Raw genomic sequence first — 19,759 nt, forward strand, 5'->3', positions numbered from 1 at the left:
AAGATCTGATTGCACTATCTATTAAGGTGGACACTCGTCTCAGAGAGCATCAAGTAGAGAGGGAGCGTTGTAAACGATTTCAACCCTTGTTGGTACCTCGCTTCCAGAGACCTCTCTTGCAAACTCCAGCTGCTCAAGCTTCTCCTTCTCCTCCGGAGGAACTGATGCAAGTTGGAAGGGCTCGTCTCTCCGAACAAGAAAGACTCCGTAGACGAATGGCTGGCTTATGTCTGTACTGTGGCGGACAGTCTCATTTTGCGAACTCTTGTCCGGTGAAGCCCACGAGTTCTGTTCCCCGAGGTATATCTAGGGTAACTCATGTAGGGGGCACTACTCCGAAGTCTCAAGAGAACACTCACAGGTTTCTCCTTCCTTTACAGATTCGATTAGCCACTAAGACCATTGTCGGCTCAGCTTTCATTGACTCTGGAGCTGCTGGGAACTTCATGGACGCTCTTTTCGCCAAACACATGGAAGTTCCCTTATTCCCATTGTCCACTCCGCTTCGTGTCACTGCCATTGACGACAGACCCCTGGAGGCTGAATTTATCTCCATGACGACTGGTGAATTGCCTGTGCAGGTTGGGACGCTGCATAAAGAAAGACTTTCGTTCCTAATTATTTCCTGCCCATCCGTTCCAGTCGTTTTGGGTCTCCCTTGGCTGCGCCTGCATAATCCCACCATTGATTGGTCCGCAGGACAGATTTCCCGTTGGAGCCCATTTTGCCAGAACCATTGTCTTCCTGCTGAACCCCTCCAGAGGGTGAATATCTCTATATCTGATCTGAAGACTCTACCCTCCTTTTACAGGGAGTTCTCTGATGTATTCTGTAAGAAGTCAGCAGAATTCCTTCCTCCACATCGACATTACGATTGTCCTGTCGATCTTCTACCTGGAACCATGCCCCCTAGAGGTCGTACTTATCCTCTCTCTCCAGCAGAAACCACTGCCATGAAGCAATATACTGTATCCAAGAGAATCTCCAGCGGGGGTTTATTCGCCCTTCTACTTCTCCTGCCGGGGCTGGATTCTTCTTCGTGGAAAAGAAGGATGGAGGTCTACGTCCTTGTATTGACTACCGGGGTCTTAATAAAATCACCGTTAAGAACCGGTATCCCTTGCCCCTGATTGCTGAACTCTTTGACCAACTGAAGGGGGCTAAAATCTTCACTAAGTTGGATCTCCGTGGGGCGTATAACCTTATCCGCATCCGGGAAGGTGACGAATGGAAGACAGCATTCAACACTCGTGATGGGCACTACGAGTACCTCGTAATGCCCTTTGGTCTCTGCAATGCCCCCGCTGTCTTTCAAGAATTCGTGAACGACATTTTCTGGGATCTCTTGGGAAAATTTGTGGTCGTGTACCTAGATGACATCTTGATTTTCTCCAAGGACCTTGCAAGCCATCGCTCTCAGGTGAAGGAAGTACTCTCTCGTTTGAGTAAGAACTCTCTCTTTGCCAAACTGGAGAAATGTGTGTTTGAAGTGTCCAAGATTCCTTTTCTGGGCTATATCATTTCCCCAGAGGGTTTCGAGATGGATCCTGTGAAAGTGTCTGCAATCCAAGAGTGGCCTCTACCCCTAAGCACTAAGGCAATCCAGAGATTCATTGGTTTTGCTAACTACTATCGGCAATTCATTAAGGGATTCTCTTCTCGTATTGCTCCAATCCTTGCCCTCATCCGAAAAGGGGGTAAACCCAGCTCATGGCCCCCGCCTGCTGTTGAAGCTTTTCAATCCTTGAAGGATGCCTTCACTTCTGCTTCGGTTCTCCGCCATCCTGATCCAGAGTTACCTTTCTTCATCGAGGTGGATGCTTCTGAAGTTGGAGCTGGAGCTATCTTGTCCCAAAGACATCCCTCTGATGGGAAGCTGCATCCATGTGGGTATTTCTCTAAGAAGTTCTCTCCTGCGGAGCAAAATTATGATGTAGGAAATCGAGAACTCCTGGCGGTTAAGCTTGCCTTAGAAGAGTGGCGTCACCTCCTTGAACGTTCCTTGATCCCAGTCACGATCTACACAGATCATAAGAATCTTGAATTCATTCAATCTCTCAAGAGGCTGAATCCCAGACAAGCAAGGTGGTCTCTCTTCTTCTTTCGATTTAACTTCGTCTTGACTTTTCGCCCTTTTCGCCCTGGCTCCAAGAAGTCTCGAAGTTTCACTCCGGTGGATCGTACTCCTGAAAGACTAGAGCCTATTATTCCTCCTGTCAAGATCATCGCTTCCTTGTACCCTCAATTCGCTGATCAAATTCTGGCTGGTCAATCTTCTGCTCCTTCTGATACCCCCATTGGGATGGCGTTTGTTCCCTCCGAGTTACGTCTGCCCATTCTTCAACAAACCCACTGTTCCAAGCAAGCTGGACATCCCGGTCCAGAAAAGACTCTTGAACTCCTTCAATGTTTTGTCTGGTGGCCGACTATCCGAAAAGATGTCAAAGACTTCGTTGCTGCTTGTACCGTTTGTGCCACATCCAAGTCTAGCCATTCCCACCCAAGTGGCTTATTGCAACCTTTGCCTATTCCCTCTCGTCCATGGACTCATTTAGCAATGGACTTCATAGTTGAGCTTCTTCCCTCTTGTGGGAACATGGTGATCTGGGTTGTGATTGACCGCTTTAGCAAGATGGCCCATTTCATTCCTCTGAGGAAGCTTCCATCTGCTGTGGAGTTGTCTCAGCTCTTCATCCAGTATGTTTTCCGCTTGCATGGTTTCCCTGTGGAAGTTGTCTCCGACAGAGGTTCTCAGTTTGCAGCAAAGTTTTGGCGTTCCCTGTGTAAAGATCTGGGTATTACTCTCCAGTTCTCCTCTGCTTATCATCCCCAGACCAATGGAGCAGCTGAACGAGTAAACCAAGCTTTGGAACAGTTCTTGAGGAACCACGTCTCCCTTTGTCAAGATGACTGGTCTGATCTTCTCCCATGGGCGGAATTTGCCCATAACAATGCATGCCACTCTTCCACTGGAAGGTCTCCATTCATGACGGTGTATGGTCAGCATCCTCAAGCCTTTCCTCAGGACTTTGTGTTGTCTGACGTCCCGGCTGCTGATGACCATGCAGCCCACATGTCTGCTATTTGGGCTGCAACCAAGTCGAACTTGGAGAAGAGCGCTCTGGTTCACAAGACGTTTGCTGATCGTAGACGTAGACCCTCTCCTCCCTACAAGGTTGGTGATAAAGTCTGGTTGTCTTCCAGGAACATTCGGTTGAAGGTGCCTTCTCCTAAGTTGGGTCCGAAGTTTGTGGGTCCATTCTCCATTTCGGAAGTGATTAATCCTGTGGCTGTCAGACTTCAGCTTCCCCCTGAGATGCGAATTCCCAACGTATTTCATGTCTCTTTGGTGAAACCCGCTACCTCCAACCGCTTTTCTGTAAACCAGTCTCCTCCTCCTACTATATCTGTGGATGGTCAACAAGAATATGAGGTGGAAAAGATCCTTGACTCCAGAATCTCCAGGGGCTCCCTTCAGTACCTCATCAAGTGGAAAGGCTTTGGCCCTGAAGAATGCTCCTGGGAAGGACACTCTGATGTTCATGCTCCTCGTCTTGTGAGGGATTTCCACTCCAAATTTCCCCAGAAGCCAAGTCCTGGTGGTCCTGAGGCCCCCCGTGAGGGGGGTGGTACTGTCACGATCGCCGCCCGGAGCAGGTCCAGGAGCTCCGGGCGGCGCGTCCTTCCCTGCCGGCGTCACTTCCAAAATGGCGGCGCCCATGGCCGCCACGTGGGTAGCGGCGCCAGCGCGGTGACGTCAGCGTGCCGACGTCGGCGCAAGGACGCCAATGACGTCACTATGTCGCCAAATTTGAAAATAAATACGCTACCTAGACGCCAGAATGGCGCCCAAGTATAGGAATCATTTCCTGTGTGTATCCTGGGTTCCCTGTGAGCTTCTATAGCTTAATCTTGTTCCTGATTGTTATTCTGACCCTTTGCCTGGACTTTGGACTTTGTTGTTATCTGCCTGCCCGTGAACTCTTGCCTGGATCCTGACTACCCCTTTGATTAACCCTTTGGACACCGCGACCTTGCACCCTCAAGAGGGCTTCCTCCTCGATCCTGACTACCTCCTTGGAGGGAGCTCCCGGCTCCCTGACACTAGTTGATCTTGAGCAGGCACAAGAGTGTCAAGAAGTCTACGCTGCTGCCTCATCTGCCCGGATCAACTGGTCCAAGAGCTCAGGCCTTCTGGAGGGTTCTCTAAAGGTAGATTTCCTGCCTCCTGCTTTTCGTGACATCTCGTGGGAGAGTAAAATCATTAAATATTTAGGCGTCTACCTATCAGCTGAGGAGTATCCTGTCTCACAGAATTTCATTGAACTTGAGGAGTGTGTTCTAACGCGCCTTGGAAAGTGGAAGGGTTTTGCTAAAGTACTTTCTATGAGGGGGAAGGCTTTGGTGATTAATCAGCTGGTGGCCTCTCAGATCTGGTACCGGCTGATATGTCTTAGCCCAACCCAAGAATTCATTGCTAAGATCCAGAGAAGGTTACTGGACTTTCTCTGGATAGGAAAGCATTGGGTTTCTGCCGGTGTCTCAAGCTGCTCGTTGAAAGAGGGAGGGCAGGGAGTTGTGTGTATACGTTCTCAAGTGCACACCTTCCGTCTCCAGCAAATACAGAGATACTTGTATGCAGATCCTTCTCCACAGTGGTGAACTCTAGCATCGAGTTTTTATCGCCAGGTACGAAATATGGGATATGACCGGCAATTGTTTATCATTGAACCTGAGGGTTTCCTAAGAAACCTTTCAACCCTGCCGGCTTACTACCAAGACACGCTAAAGACCTGGAGCATGGTATCCATGTTAAGGCAAGGAGCCATTGAAGGGGAAGACATTCTAAATGAGCCCCTACTTTACAATCCATCTTTTAAGACTAGGATGTTAGAATCCATCAGCATCCGACGTCGCCTTTGCCAGGCTCGGTTAACCAGAGTTGGAGATCTCCTGGATTTTGAGAAATCAGATTGGGTGGACTCTAAGCAGTTATGCAATGCATGGGATTCCTCACCACTAGGGTTCCACACCATCTTCTCAAGGAAATCAAGGACACAATCTCTCCTGATTCTCACACCTTCATTGATGGGGTTTTACCTTGGAACTCCTCACCTCCAGACATAATAATAGCACCTAAAACCCGTCAATCCCCCCAAGCACCTCCTTCCCCCAACTTGAGCCAGTTGGAGAATTTGCCATTGACAAGCTTTCATGATATAACAAGAAAGCTGTTGTACTCTCTAATGCTTCACACTGTACACTTCCTTGCCCTCATCGACCGATATGATACCATCTGGAGACGTGTGCTTAATGAGGGTGAAAAACCTCAGTGGCGAGCTCTTTATTCCAGTTTGGTGCCTAGACCAACTGGAGACTTGAGTTGGAAAGTGCTGCATGGTGCATTGAGCACGGGAGAGTATTTAGCTCGTTTTACAGACTCCCCAGCTGCTTGTCCATTCTGTGGCAAAGGAGAGTCTGTGTTTCATGCTTATTTTACGTGTGCCAGACTGCAACCTCTATTGGCTCTTTTGTGGAAGCTTTACCTGCAGTTCTGGTTACACCAGGGGTCCCCAACCTTTTTTTACCCGTGAGCCACATTCAAATGTAAAAAGTGTTGGGGAGCAACACAAGCATGAAAAAGTCCCTTGGGGAGCCAAATAAGGGCTGTGATTGGCTATTTGGTAGCCCCTATGTGGACTGGCAGCCTACAAGAGACTGTACTTGGCACTTTACTTAGTTTTTATGCAATTAAAACTTGCTTCCAAGCCTGGGATTCAAAAATAAGCACCTGGTTTGAGGACATGGAGAGTAACGTCTAAGGGGTTGGAGAGCAACATGTTGCTCACGAGCTACTGGTTGGGGACCACTGGGTTACACTTTTCCCCTCATGTTTATATTTTTGGACGCCCAGTATCCCGGGACAATAAAGAAAAAGACCTTCTCTCCAACTTGCTCCTGGCTTTAGCTAAATTAGTCATCCATAAATCTAGAAAGCAATGTTTGGAAGGTGGGAATCCTCTGCCAGCAGAGATCTTGTTCCGAGTGCTGGTGCGTTCCCGCATCCGAGCAGAGTACACCCAAGCAGTGTTTACTGGTCGGTTGAAAGAATTTGCTGACCAGTGGGCAATAGATGGGGTACTTTGCTCAGTATCCCCAGACCTGGTTTCTGTTCAGACAATTCTCACACTCCATATTTAAGTGCATTTTAATTTAAGTGACAGTTGTATTTTAATCAGTTAATTATCTCCTTTGAGATGTGATTAACTTTGGTGAGCAATCACTCACCTGCAATTTGAATAATATATCAGCTAATGAAAAACCAACACACAGGAGAAAGCTCTCTGTTTGGTGCTGAATTAAGCATTGAAATTCCTGTTTGAGACAGGATTTTTTGTTTTCACTTGGTGTGTGAATGTGTTGTCCACTTGGTGTGTAAAATTTGGGAAGTTTTAAGTTAATTTTCTTTGCTAAAAATCGATTTTTCTTTTGACCCTGAAGGTGAGTGATTCCTAGCCCAGTTCCCTTCACTTGCTCTGGGCTACAAACTCACTGTTAGATCCCCTACCCCTCCCCCGCACCTGGGTGTCAGTTTCATTTGCATTTTTCTGTTGTTTCAGCACAAATTGTTTACTTTTTGTACAGATTGAGTGGGGATTTTGATTTTGCACTCAGTTCTGTGAGGAGAGAAAGCTAAAGGGAGAAGGATTTAATATAAGTATAAATATAAAATCTTTTCCAGCAGCAGCAGTGCAGCTCCCAGGCACCTGCTCACATTAACCCTCTCCCTGCCACAGCTTCTCAACTTAAAACTTACTTTTTTGTTGATCAATATTATAAAGCTTTCTTTTTGTGTGGTGTTTTGTAAAATAATGGGAGGGAATAAAAAGGAAAGTTATAAAAAAATCTCTTGGTTCTAAAGCAAAAGGACCTGAAAAACCCAGCTGTAGCTCTGCAAGAAAACACCAGTCAGAGCCCATGTCAAAAAGCCCCATTGCCTCTACTTCTGCTGCTGCAGCCAATGTGACCCCTGCTTAAACATTTGCACACGTGGTAGCTACTGGCAGCAACCCTAGCCAAGTCATTGCTGGGGGGAGAAGCTTACAAGGAAGCATGGGGTCAGATGCCTAATGGCATAGAGGCTTATATAAAGGCTGCAGCTGAAGGGGTGGGCCACTCTGCAGTAGTAGCAGCAAGTAAAATGTATGGGAAAGCCATAATCTTTGCCCATATGCTAACAGCAGTGCATGCTCTGGTACAAAGGGGTATCACAGTGGGAGGGAGTTATGTCCCTGAAGAACCCCTAGAAGGATTGGGCACAAGGGTGGTTTTATCTAATGTGCCCCCCTTCCTGCAAGACCACTTATTGTACCCCCACCTGCAAGCCTTTGGGGAGTTAAAATCAAATATGTCTAGAATTCCCCTGGGATGTAAGGAAACAGACTGAGGCACGTCCTTTCCTTTAAAAGGCAGGTGCAACTACTTTTACCTCGGGGGCAAGACACTATTGAGGGGTCTTTTGGTGTTCCATTTGAAGGGGTGCTGTATAACATTTTTTACAGTAAAGAGGAAGTGAGGTGCTTCCTTTGCAAGAACCTGGGGAACACTCGCCAGAGTTGCCCCAAAGGGCATATTAAGACCACAGCCCCTGTTCCTGCCCCCAGTGCCTCAAATAAAACATCTTATCCTGCTGGGACTATTTCGGCAGGGTCCTCAAAGGGGATATCTCCTTCTGTAAAGAACCTCAAGGTGGCTGTTACACAACCCACCTCTACAACATCCAAACCTCCTCCTTCTTCACTGAAGATATCTAAGGCTGCAGCATGTCTTACTATTGCGGAAAAAGAGAAGGGGGGAAAACATGTCAAAGCATCCCCCAGGACCACAGTTGTTCCTACCACAAAAAATTGTACCCCTGTTATGGGCACCCCTGAGGGTGTGGGGGTACCCATGATTGCAACACCTGTTGGGGTTGGGGCAGATAGTGGCCTTTCCTCTTCAGATGCCAAGAAAAAGAGGACATTTAAATCAAACTGGCTGGTACCTGAGGAATGGGCATCAGTGGTGAATGATGGAGCACCCCCATCCAAGGGTAAAAAGGGCAGCAAAACATCTGCTCCTCATGTGATGACATTGTCTGGCGCAACTGTTGGTCACGATCAACCGGTGTCAGACCATGCACTCTTGCCTCCAGACCAGGTGGGGAATAATGAGGTTAATGGTCTGCATGGCCTTGAACATGGCAGTGTTGGTCTCCCCGCAGAGTCAGGGGTGCAGTATCTGCCTCAAAACCATTTGAAAGATCTTCCCTTGGAGTGTAAAGAGACACCTAATGAGACTCCTGCATAGTGGGCAGTCAGTGTTCCTGAAGTGCTGAGATTTGGGAACTACAATCAGCCTCAGTTTTTAGTGCCTCAGGGTATTTCACTCTAGGAGGGGGAGAATATTGGGCTAACCCCCATACAGGACCCTGCAGATGAAACTGCTGGGAAGGATGGTGAGGGTGGAGTTGTAAATAAGGATGAGGGTAGCCAGACAAACTCTACTGTTCATGCTAAAATCTCTCCTCCCTTGTCTTCCACTTACCCAAATGTTATTGCCATCCAGAAAGCACAGGAGGCAGTGGAGAGGGCAGAGGCTAACCATCGAGCCTCCAAAGCTCTACCTGTTGCTGGGGAGCTAATTAGTTCTGTTGCTCCTGTGTCAAACAATTCCAAATGTGTTTCAAGTGAAGCTGAGGGAACACCTGAGCCATTGCAGGGTCTCCAGAAAAGTGATTCTGATCCTTTTCCTGTATCAACTTGTGGAGAGATTCTCAAAGCTCTAGTGGAGAGGGGAGATTATCAATCCCTTAGCCAGGAAGAGCTCATGGATGAGGGGAACATCGAAGAGGAGGTTGACATAGGAGTGGCAAATCCTTCTACCCCAATCATCCCTGCTGAGGAACTCAAAAAGTTTCTTGAGAGCACCCTTGGTGTTAAATTAGAGAAGAAGCTGCACATGGCTCTGGAGAAGTGGCATGATTTGCCTTTAGTTATCAATTCTGTGAGACAATACATTAAGGTCATAAAAGTCTCATCAGACCTTGATGAAGGTGAAAGCACTTCCTAAGACTCAGTAATGGCCTTGAGTATAAGCACACTTAATACTAATGGCTGTCGGAATCCTTTCCGAATGTTTCAGGTACTCTCCTTTCTTCGTCAAGGAGGGTACTCTGTGAGTTTCCTCCAAGAGACTCCAGAACTTGAAGCAAGCTGGAATCTGGAGTGGAAGGGAAGGGTCTTTTTTAATCACCTCACTTGGACATCAAGTGGGGTGGTGACCCTTTTCTCAGATTCCTTCAAGCCAGAGGTCCTGAGTGCTACCTCTGTCATCCCTGGCCGTCTATTGCATCTTCGGGTCCGGGAGTCAGATAGAACATATAATCTAATGAATGTGTATGATCCTACTACCGGACCAGAGAGGGCACGGTTCTTTGAAAGTTTGTCAGCCTACATGGAGACAATTGACTCTGATGAAGCCTTGATTATAGGGGGTGATTTTAATTACACCCTTGATGCTCATTTCTCCTTGGAGAGAACAGAACCCAGAGACGGTTGCCTTTACCTATGTCAGGGTGAGAGATGGTCATGTTTCTCAATCCCAGATTGATAGGATATATATATCAAGCCATCTCATATCACGAGCCCAGTCGAGCACCATTAGATTGGCACCATTCTCAGAACCAAATTGTGTATCCCTGAGAATGTCAATCGGACCATCTCTGCCAAAAGCTGCTTACTGGCACTTTAACAACAGTTTATTAGAAGATGAGGGTTTTGCAAAGTCAGTCTGGGATACATGGCGAGGCTGGAGTGCCTTTCAGGATGAATTTGCCACATTGAACCAGTGGTGGGATGTAGGCAAGGTTCACCTAAAGCTCTTGTGTTAAGAGTATACCAAAAGTGTGAGCGGGCAGCGCAATGCAGAGATTGAGGCACTGAATTGGGAGGTGCTTGATCTTGAGCAAAGGCTATCAGGCTCTGAAGACCAAGCCCTTCAGTGTGAATACCTAGAAAGGAAAGAAGTGCTGCGTAACATGGAACAACGACAGGCTCGTGGTGCCTTTGTGCGAAGCCGGATGCAGTTACTTTGTGATATGGATCGTGGTTCGCGATTCTTCTATGCTTTGGAGAAGAAGAAGGGGAACCGAAAACAAATCACATGCCTTTTTGCAGAGGATGGAACCCCACTTGAGGATCCGGAGGCTATCCGGGACAGAGCCCGGTCCCTATCAAAACCTTTTTTCTCCAGATCCCATCTCTCCAGATGCCTGTGAGGAGCTATGGGATGGGCTTTTAGTGGTCAGTGAGAGGAGAAAAGAGAGGTTGGAAACACCAATCACTCTAGATGAACTCTTTCAAGCACTCCGTTTAATGCCCCACAATAAATCTCCTGGACTTGACAGACTAACCATAGAGTTCTTCCAGTTCTTCTGGGATACTCTGAGCCCTGATTTCCATAGGGTCCTAACTGAGGCCTTCAAGAAAGGTGAGAAACTTTCGTGTCATCGAGCAGTGTTATCACTACTTCCTAAGAAGGGGGATCTCCGTCTTATCAAGAACTGGAGACCAGTCTCACTGCTCAGCACAGACGTGGCCAAAGTTATCTCAGTCAGGCTCAAATCTGTGCTGGCAGAGGTGATTCATCCTGACCAGTCCTATACAGTCCCTGGTCGGACAATTTTTGATAATGTCTTTTTAATCCGAGACTTACTACATTTTGCGAGAAGGTCTGGTCTATCTCTTGCTTTTCTCTCTCTGGATCAAGAGAAGGCATTTGACAGGGTGGATCACCAATATCTTATAGGCACGCTGCAAGCCTATAGCTTTGGCCCACAGTTTGTGGGCTACCTGAAAACAATGTATGCCTCTGCAGAGTGTTTAGTTAAAATCAACTGGTCTCTGACTGCACCTCTGGCCTTTGGACGAGGAGTTCGGCAAGGATGCCCCTTGTCGGGACAACTGTACTCGCTGGCCATTGAGCCCTTCCTGTGTCTCTTAAGGAAAAGGCTCACGGGACTGGTGCTCAAAGAACCCGACATGAGGGTGGTTCTCTCAGCCTACGCTGATGATGTAATTCTTCTGGCCCAGGACCTAGTTGATCTTGAGCGGGCACAAGATTGTCAAGAAGTCTATGCTGCTGCCTCATCTGCCCGGATCAACTGGTCCAAGAGCCTTCTGAAGGGTTCTCTACAGATAGATTTCCTGCCTCCTGCTTTTCGTGACATCTCGTGGGAGAGTAAAATCATTAAATATTTAGGCGTCTACCTATCAGCTGAGGAGTATCCTGTCTCACAGAATTTCATTGAACTTGAGGAGTGTGTTCTAACGTGCCTTGGAAAGTGGAAGGGTTTTGCTAAAGTACTTTCTATGAGGGGGAGGGCTTTGGTGATTAATCAGCTGGTGGCCTCTCAGATCTGGTACCGGCTGATATGTCTTAGCCCAACCCAAGAATTCATTGCTAAGACCCAGACAAGGTTACTGGACTTTCTCTGGATAGGAAAGCATTGGGTTTCTGCAGGTGTCTCAAGCCTCCCGTTGAAAGAGAGGGGGCAGGGAGTCGTGTGTATACGTTCTCAAGTACACACCTTCCATCTCCAGCAAATACAGAGATACTTGTATGCAGATCCTTCTCCACAGTGGTGTGCTCTAGCATCAGTTTTTATCGCCAGGTACGAAATATGGGACATGACCGGCAATTGTTTATCATTGAACCTGAGGGTTTCCTAAGAAACCTTTCAACCAAGACACTCTAAAGACCTGGAGCAAAAATCCTGGAGCATGGTCTCCATGTTAAGGAAAGGAGCCATTGAAGGTGAAGACATTCTAAATGAGCCCCTTCTTTACAATTCATCTTTTAAGACTAGGATGTTGGAATCCATCAGCATATGCCGTCGCCTTTGCCAGGCTCGGTTAACCAGAGTTGGAGATCTCCTGGATTTTGAGAAACCAGATTGGGTGGACTCTCAAGCAGTTATGCAACGCATGGGATTCCTCACCACTACTGTTCCAGACCGTCTGCTCAAGGAAATCAAGGACACAATCTCCGCTGATTCTCACACCTTCATTGATGGGGTTTTACATGCTGGAGAGCCACGTCCACCTTGGAACTCCTCACCTCCAGACATAATAATAGCACCTAAAACCCGTCAATCCACCCAAGCACCTCCTTCCCCCAACTTGAGCCAGTTGGAGAATTTTCCATTGACACGCTTTCGTGATATAACAAGAAAGCTGTTGTACTTTCTAATGCTTCATACTGTACACTTCCTTGCCCTCATCTCCCGCTATGATACCATCTGGAGACGTGTGCTTAATGAGGGTGAAAGACCTCAGTGGTGAGCTCTTTATTCCAGTTTGGTGCCTAGACCCACTGGAGACTTGAGTTGGAAGGTGGTGCATTGAGCACTGGAGAGTATTTAGCTCATTTTTACTCCCCAGCTGCTTGTGCATTCTGCGGCAAAGGAGAGTCTGTGTTTCATGCTTATTTTACATGTGCCAGACTGCAACCTCTATTGGCTCTTTTGAGGAAGCTTTACCTGCAGTTCTGGTTACACTTTTCCCCTCATGTTTATATCTTTGGACGCCCAGTATCCCGGGACAATCAAGAGAAAGACCTTCTCTCAAACTTGCTCCTGGCTTTAGCTAAATTAGTCATCCATAAATCTAGAAAGCAATGTTTGGAAGGTGGGAATCCTCTGCCAGCAGAAGTCTTGTTCGGAATACTGGTGCATTCCCGCATCCGAGCAGAGTACACCCAAGCAGTGTTTACTGGTCGGTTGAAAGAATTTGCTGACCAGTGGTCAATAGATGGGGTACTTTGCTCAGTATACCCAGACCTGGTTTCTGTTCAGACAATCCTCACACTCCATATTTAGGTGCACTTTAATTTAAGTGACAGTTGTATTTTAATCAGTTAATTATCTCCTTTGAGATGTGATTAACTTTGGTGAGCAATCACTCACCTGCAATTTGAATAATATATCAGCTAATGAAAAATCAACACATTGACTGCATTTTTTGTGGGGTAAAAACACAGAAATATACGTTTACCCCCCAAACCCATATATTTTTGTAAAGTACACATTCTACCGAATCTAAAATGGGTACCCATGCCTTTCTGCTCCAAACAACTGAGTCGCAAGGCTTTCCCAAAATTGTCGGTTTTGGTGAAATATTGTCTCAAAGCTTTAACTTCCCAGCACCATATCACCCATGTATCATTACGTACCAAAAAAAAAACACCCTAAATATGATTGCCAGGGTTCCTCCAAACAGTTTGGTGGCCATTGTTCATAGGTTTACCAAAGTAGCTGGCATTTAGAGGCCCCAAAATGAAGTTAGCACATACAAATAGTCCTGTGGGTAACTTCAGCTAATAAAAAATAAACACATTGACTGCATTTTTTGTGGGGTAAAAACACCAAAATATACGTTTACCCTCCAAAACCATATATTTTTGGAAAGGACACATTCTAACAAATCTAAAACGGGTACCGATGCCTTTCTGCTCCAAACTACTGAGTCGCAAGGCCTTCCCAAAATCGTTGGTTTTGGTGAAATATCTGAAAATTGCCTCAAAGCTTCAACTTCCTAGCACCATATCACCCATGTATCATTACATATCAAGAAAAAGCACCCTAAATATGATTGTCAGGGTTCCTCCAAACAGTTTGGTGGCCATTGTTCATAGGTTTACCAAAGTATCTGGCATTTAGAGGCCCCAAAATGAAGTTAGCGTATACAAATAGTCCTGTGGGTAACTTCAGCGAAAATTCAACACATTGACTGCATTTTTTGTGGGGTAAAAACACTGAAATATATGTTTACCCCCCAAAACCATATATTTTTGGAAAGGAAACATTCTACCGAATCTAAAATGGGTACCCATGCCTTTCTGCTCCAAACTACTGAGTCGCAAGGCCTTCCCAAAATTGTCGGTTTTGGTGAAACATCTAAAAATTGCCTCAAAGCTTCAAATTCCCAGCACCATATCACCCATAAATCATTACATACCAAGCAAAAGCACCCTAAATATGATTGCCAGGGTTCCTCCAAACAGTTTGGTGGCCATTGTTCATAGGTTTACCAAAGTAGCTGGCATTTATAGGCCCCAAAATGAAGTTAGCACATACAAATAGTCCTGTGGGTAACTTCAGCTAATAAAAAATAAACACATTGACTGCATTTTTTGTGGGGTAAAAACACCGAAATATACATTTACCTCCCAAAACCATATATTTTTGGAAAGGACACATTCTACCGAATCTAAAATGGGTACCGATGCCTTTCTGCTCCAAACTACTGAGTCGCAAGGCCTTCCCAAATTTGTTGGTTTTGGTGAAATATCTGAAAATTGTCTCAAAGCTTCAACTTCCTAGCACCATATCACCCATGTATCATTACGTATCAAGAAAAAGCACCCTAAATAGGATTGCCAGGGTTCCTCCAAACAGTTTGGTGGCCATTGTTCATAGGTTTACCAAAGAATCTGGCATTTAGAGGCCCCAAAATGAAGTTAGCGCATATAAATAGTCCTGTGGGGAACTTCAGCTAATGAAAAATCAACACATTGACTGCATTTTTTGTTGGGCAAAAACACAGAAATATACATTTACCCCCCAAAAACCATATATTTTTGGAAAGTACACATTCTACCGAATCTAAAATGGGTACCCATACCTTTCTGTTCCAAACTACTGAGTCGCAAGGCTTTCCCAAAATTGACGGTTTTGGTGAAATATCTGAAAATTGCCTCAAAGCTTCAACTTTCCAGCGTTGTATCGTCCAAGTATCATTACCAGCATAAAGCATCCTAAATATGAATGCCGGGGGTCTACTAAACAGTTTGATACCCAATAAACATAGATTTACCAAACTATGTGGCATACAGAGACCCCCAAATCCAAATAGGGCATATGAATTTTCAGGTATGACACTGGCTACTACAACAAAAGCACCCAATGAGACCCCCTAACAGTATGGAGACCCTAGAAAACTATATAGTTTCTGAAATTACACATTACCAAATCGCAAAGCAATGCTAAACATAACGCTTTTTATAGAATTTCTGAAAATAGTCACAAAGCTTGCATTTTACCCCATTATATACCCCACATTTTGTAACGTACCAGCAAAAGTCATCCTAAATATGAAAGCAAGGAGTGTACTGAACAGTTTGATGCCTGATATGAAAAGATTTACCAAACTAGGTGGCATACAGAGACACCCAAATGAAAATAGTACATAGGAATTTTCACATATGACACTCTGACTGCAACAATACAAGCACCTGGTATGTGCATTATGCACCATAAAACCCCCTAACATTATGGAGACCCTAGAAAACCATATATTTTCTGAAAGTTCTCATTCAGACGAATCTAAAGCAGGTAATTACATCTTTCTACTGTAAACTACCAAACCGCAAAGCAATGCTAAACATAACGCTTTTTATAGAATTTCTGAAAATAGTCACAAAGATTTTACCCCATTATATACCCCACATTTTGTAATGTACCAGCAAAAGTCATGCTAAATATGAAAGCCAGGAGAGTACTGAACAGTTTGATGCCTGATATGAAAAGATTTACCAAACTAGGTGGCATACAGAGACACCCAAATGAAAATAGTACATAGGAATTTTCACATATGACACTCTGACTGCTACAATACAAGCACCTGGTATGTGCATTATGCACCATAAAACCCCCTAACATTATGGAGACCCTAGAAAAAAAATATATTTTCTGAAAGTTCACATTTAGACGAATCTAAAGCAGGCAATTACAATTTTCTACTGCAAACTACCAAACCGCAAAGCAATGCTAAACAAAACGCATTTTATGGAAATTCTGAAAATAGTCACAAAGCTTGCATTTTACCCCATTATATACCCCACATTTTGTAACGTACCAGCAAAAGTCATCCTAAATATGAACGCCAGGAGTGTACTGAACAGTTTGATGCCTGATATGAAAAGATTTACCAAACTATTTTGTACACAGAGACCTCCAAATGGTTATATAGCAGACAAAATGTCCAAGGTCAAAAAGAAGTAACAAAAATCACTAAAATCCAACAAAACCGCAAAAATCAATGCTTTTTTTTCCCGCCTACTGTAATCAGCTGTCAGAATCAATTTTTGATTATTTTAGCATGGCCAAATAGGTTTTACAGACAGAAAAGGGAAACAGCACCTTTGCAAAGCTGAAAATGTAATAAAATGGCAAAACATGCAATAAAATATCTAAAAATGCCAAAATCACCAAAATTACAGTATAATCACCAAAATAACATACAAAAGGTATTGCGCAGTGCAATTAGCGAATACGCTATTCGCAATGGCAATAAAACCATTTTTTCAGACAAAAAAACAGACAATGCGATAAGAAAAAAAAAAAAAGAAACAACAGTGTAAGTGTGTATGTGTGTGTACAACTGATCAATTGCATGTTGTGTGTGTGTGTGCAAGCGTGTGGGGGTGCTGTGAATGTGTGTGACCCCCCTGATCCCCCAAAAATGTATGAGATTGTGTGTAAGTGTGAATGTAAGTGTGTAATGTGAAAATAAGTGTGTGTTTGTGTGTATTTCTGTGTGTGGATGGGCACTAACCTGGGGGAAGCAGGTCCAGATCGTTCTGCAGGGCTGGAGGAAGAAAATGCTGCATCACCCAGGAAGATCCGTTGTGAGGGGCGGAGCTTCGGATCAGTTAGTGAAAGCAGCAGCAGGACACACAGTTTGCACGTGTCTGCTGCTGCATTTGGGGCCCCTGGGCGATCGCGCCTCAGGGGCCACTCGTTCCCGGCCCCTGCTCGTTGCCTGGGGGCTGGGGAACAAAGTTCCCTAACCCTGAAATGCTGCAGAACGTAGAATCTACGTTCTGTGGCCTTTCAAGTGCCATTCCTACAGAACGTAGATTCTACGAGGGGTAGCACTTAATGGGTTAAATTTCAACAAATATGAATACTCGTGTCAGTCCGGTTGAGTTCAACTGTCTGTGGAGATCTGCTCATAACAGTGAGTTTTGTCCTGTAAAGGCCCTGGCCCAGAACTAAGGGAACTATCACTAAGGACAGTGGGTTGAATTAAAAGGAACATATATTGAAAGTTGTCAATATAAATGTAGTAAGTATAGAATTAAGAAAGGGGTTAAGAGGTTTGTTTACTCCCCTGTATCCTTTAACATTTTATGTTTTATGTTTATGTACCCACTGCCCCCCACCACCTGTAGGATAACTGGGACCATTACTGAGTTTTACCCAGTGAAGCCAGCCTTGTCATTCAAGTTTAATCTGCTATGGATTAGAACTTTTTTTTTTCTATAATCATTTATGCTTTAGCTCCACTATAAAAAATGTAATATATTATAACTCTATGTATTTTATTGTATATTTAGTTATCAATACGATATGCTTTTATATGGCATTTACAATTTTATTTACAATAACATTGTGATGTAAACAGTTTGAAATATAGGAGAATATATTTGGTAAAAATCTACATGTTTAAATGAACTAAGTGTGATTGGTTACTGCTTAAATATATATTTATATTATGCCAGAAGATTAAAACTACTGGTAGGTAATGGGTTCTTTTTCTCTATGATTTTTGATGTAACTAGGATATCATATATATATATCATGGTACATTCAGAACTCCTCTGTATAAGAATTCATTTTTCCATGCTCCACATTGTTCAGACACTATTATCATGTACTATGTAGTAATATAGCCACTAGATGGTAGTATTATACCACTATTCCATTTGTTCTGCAAAAGTTATATACCTGATAAAGTGCTGCACAGACTGGTATAAGTGTGTCAAACATCTTTCCTAACTTAAATATGCCTGAGGAAGCATTAACAAGCCCAAATGTAATAGCAGGAGCAAAGATGAAACACCATTAGCCAAACACTTTCATGACAAAGGGCACATAATATGTCAAGTGAGATGGATGATCCTTGAAAAAGTTCAATGTAAAGGGAGAGAGAATGTGTTGAAAATGCTTGTGATAATGCTTTGCTTAAAGAGGAGAGTGACCTTAGCAGATTGTGAGAAGATGTTACTCTAAAAGAGAAATGGGCTATTCTAGCATGCATAAAGCAGACAGGTTTCAAGAAATGGAATGAGCAAAAAAGCAGGTTACAATTAAATATTTCATGCTGCTCATTGTCAAGTTTCCTTTCAAACCTTTCGAACACGTATGGCATAAGTCACAATGGGTTATTTAAACTGTCTGTTCAAAAGCAATAATATAACACTGAGGTTGCTCTGGAATATTCATTTATGGTAAAAGTGCAAGTGTAAGATTAATTTCAAATGTATGTACTATATGCAGGAAAGGATGCTCTTGTATACATTATTTTTGGAAATCTGCATAGCACAACTTTTATCTGTTAAATAACAGTTTATAGAAATATTGTTAAATAAAAAAAATAGAAGAAAAAAGAAGGGGGTCTAGCAATAAATATTAGAATAAATTATAAACTAATGCCACATTAAAGTGGAACAAATGCCACAGAGTTATAAGGTGAAGCCAAACAAATTGCAGGTTACCCTGTTAACACAATACTAAAGGAAGTTAAGTTAGGGGTTCTTACCCAGTATAGTTCTGAATTTGTATTTCTTTAAAAAAGTACAAAAAGCACCAAAAGTAGCAATTTAAATGTGCACTTGCAAAATTCAGCACAAATAAATGCAGTTCTATGTTATATACAGTACAAATAGTGATTTTTGGCACTGCAGATAGATAGATACAGTATATATACAAGCTCCCTGTAATTAATTCTTATGTATGACATTAAGGGCTCCTTTGCATCCAACAGTGCTGCATGAAGCAAGGTGCAAGAGTCTAGTCATTTCATTGGATACAATGCTCTTGCATTTAGTGAACTAATAAATTAGCCCCTACCAAATCTGAATACTTGTTTAGTTCAGGGTTCTATTTGTGCTCTGTATTATTTTGCACCAATTGAGTAACATATAAATGGAAGGTATATAAGAGAATGCCCATAACATGGCCACACGAATGGAATGACTCTAAGGGGTGTGTAAGGGATGTGTATAAGGAGAGGCCATTCTGGTTACCAAGACTCAAGGTTTTATGTGAATAGCTTTCTTTTAAAAGAGCTATATAAGCACTATAAAATGTATGAATATGAAGCATGCCTGTAGAGCTGAAGATGCTGCTACAAAGCACTCTACACTGAAAGGCAGAATTGACACCAGGAAATCTATACCACGATGATATAGTCTATTTGCATATACTGTAGGTCTCAAAAGGGGAGGAGCACAACAACTCATTTGATTGCAATAAGGAAGAATCCTGAATAATAATGAAAGCTCTTATAATCTAAGCAGCACACTTGTATTTGCAAACTCACAGCCATTGTCTCACCAAGGGGATAACTGCTTCAGAAACTGATCTGGTCCCTTGATGCAAATTTGTGTGTACAGGTATGGGATCTGTTATGCATTATGCAGAAAGTTCAGATTATAGAAAGGTCATCTCCAATAGACTTAATTATAATGAAATAATTCATATTTTTTAAAAATATTTATTTTTCCTCTGTAGTAATGAATACCAATCCTAATTGTATGTAAGCAATCCTATTGCGTTTAATTCATGTTTACATGATTTTGCAGTGTCCCTTGCAAAATGCACCCATAATTTAGGCTAGCCATTTAGCTGCTTTCTCAACTAAGAACCCGTGTT

The 19,759-nt window shown here is 43.7% G+C and overlaps 1 protein-coding gene across 3 annotated transcripts in view; it reads right to left on the reverse strand.

Annotated features, from left to right (window-relative positions):
- Positions 1–19,759, reverse strand: part of cdh12.L (cadherin 12, type 2 (N-cadherin 2) L homeolog) — a 579,800-nt gene that overhangs the window by 64,119 nt on the left and 495,922 nt on the right. The window lies entirely within an intron of this gene.

Source organism: Xenopus laevis, chromosome 6L (assembly GCF_017654675.1).
Source record: "Xenopus laevis strain J_2021 chromosome 6L, Xenopus_laevis_v10.1, whole genome shotgun sequence".
Classification (NCBI taxonomy): Eukaryota; Metazoa; Chordata; class Amphibia; order Anura; family Pipidae; genus Xenopus; species Xenopus laevis.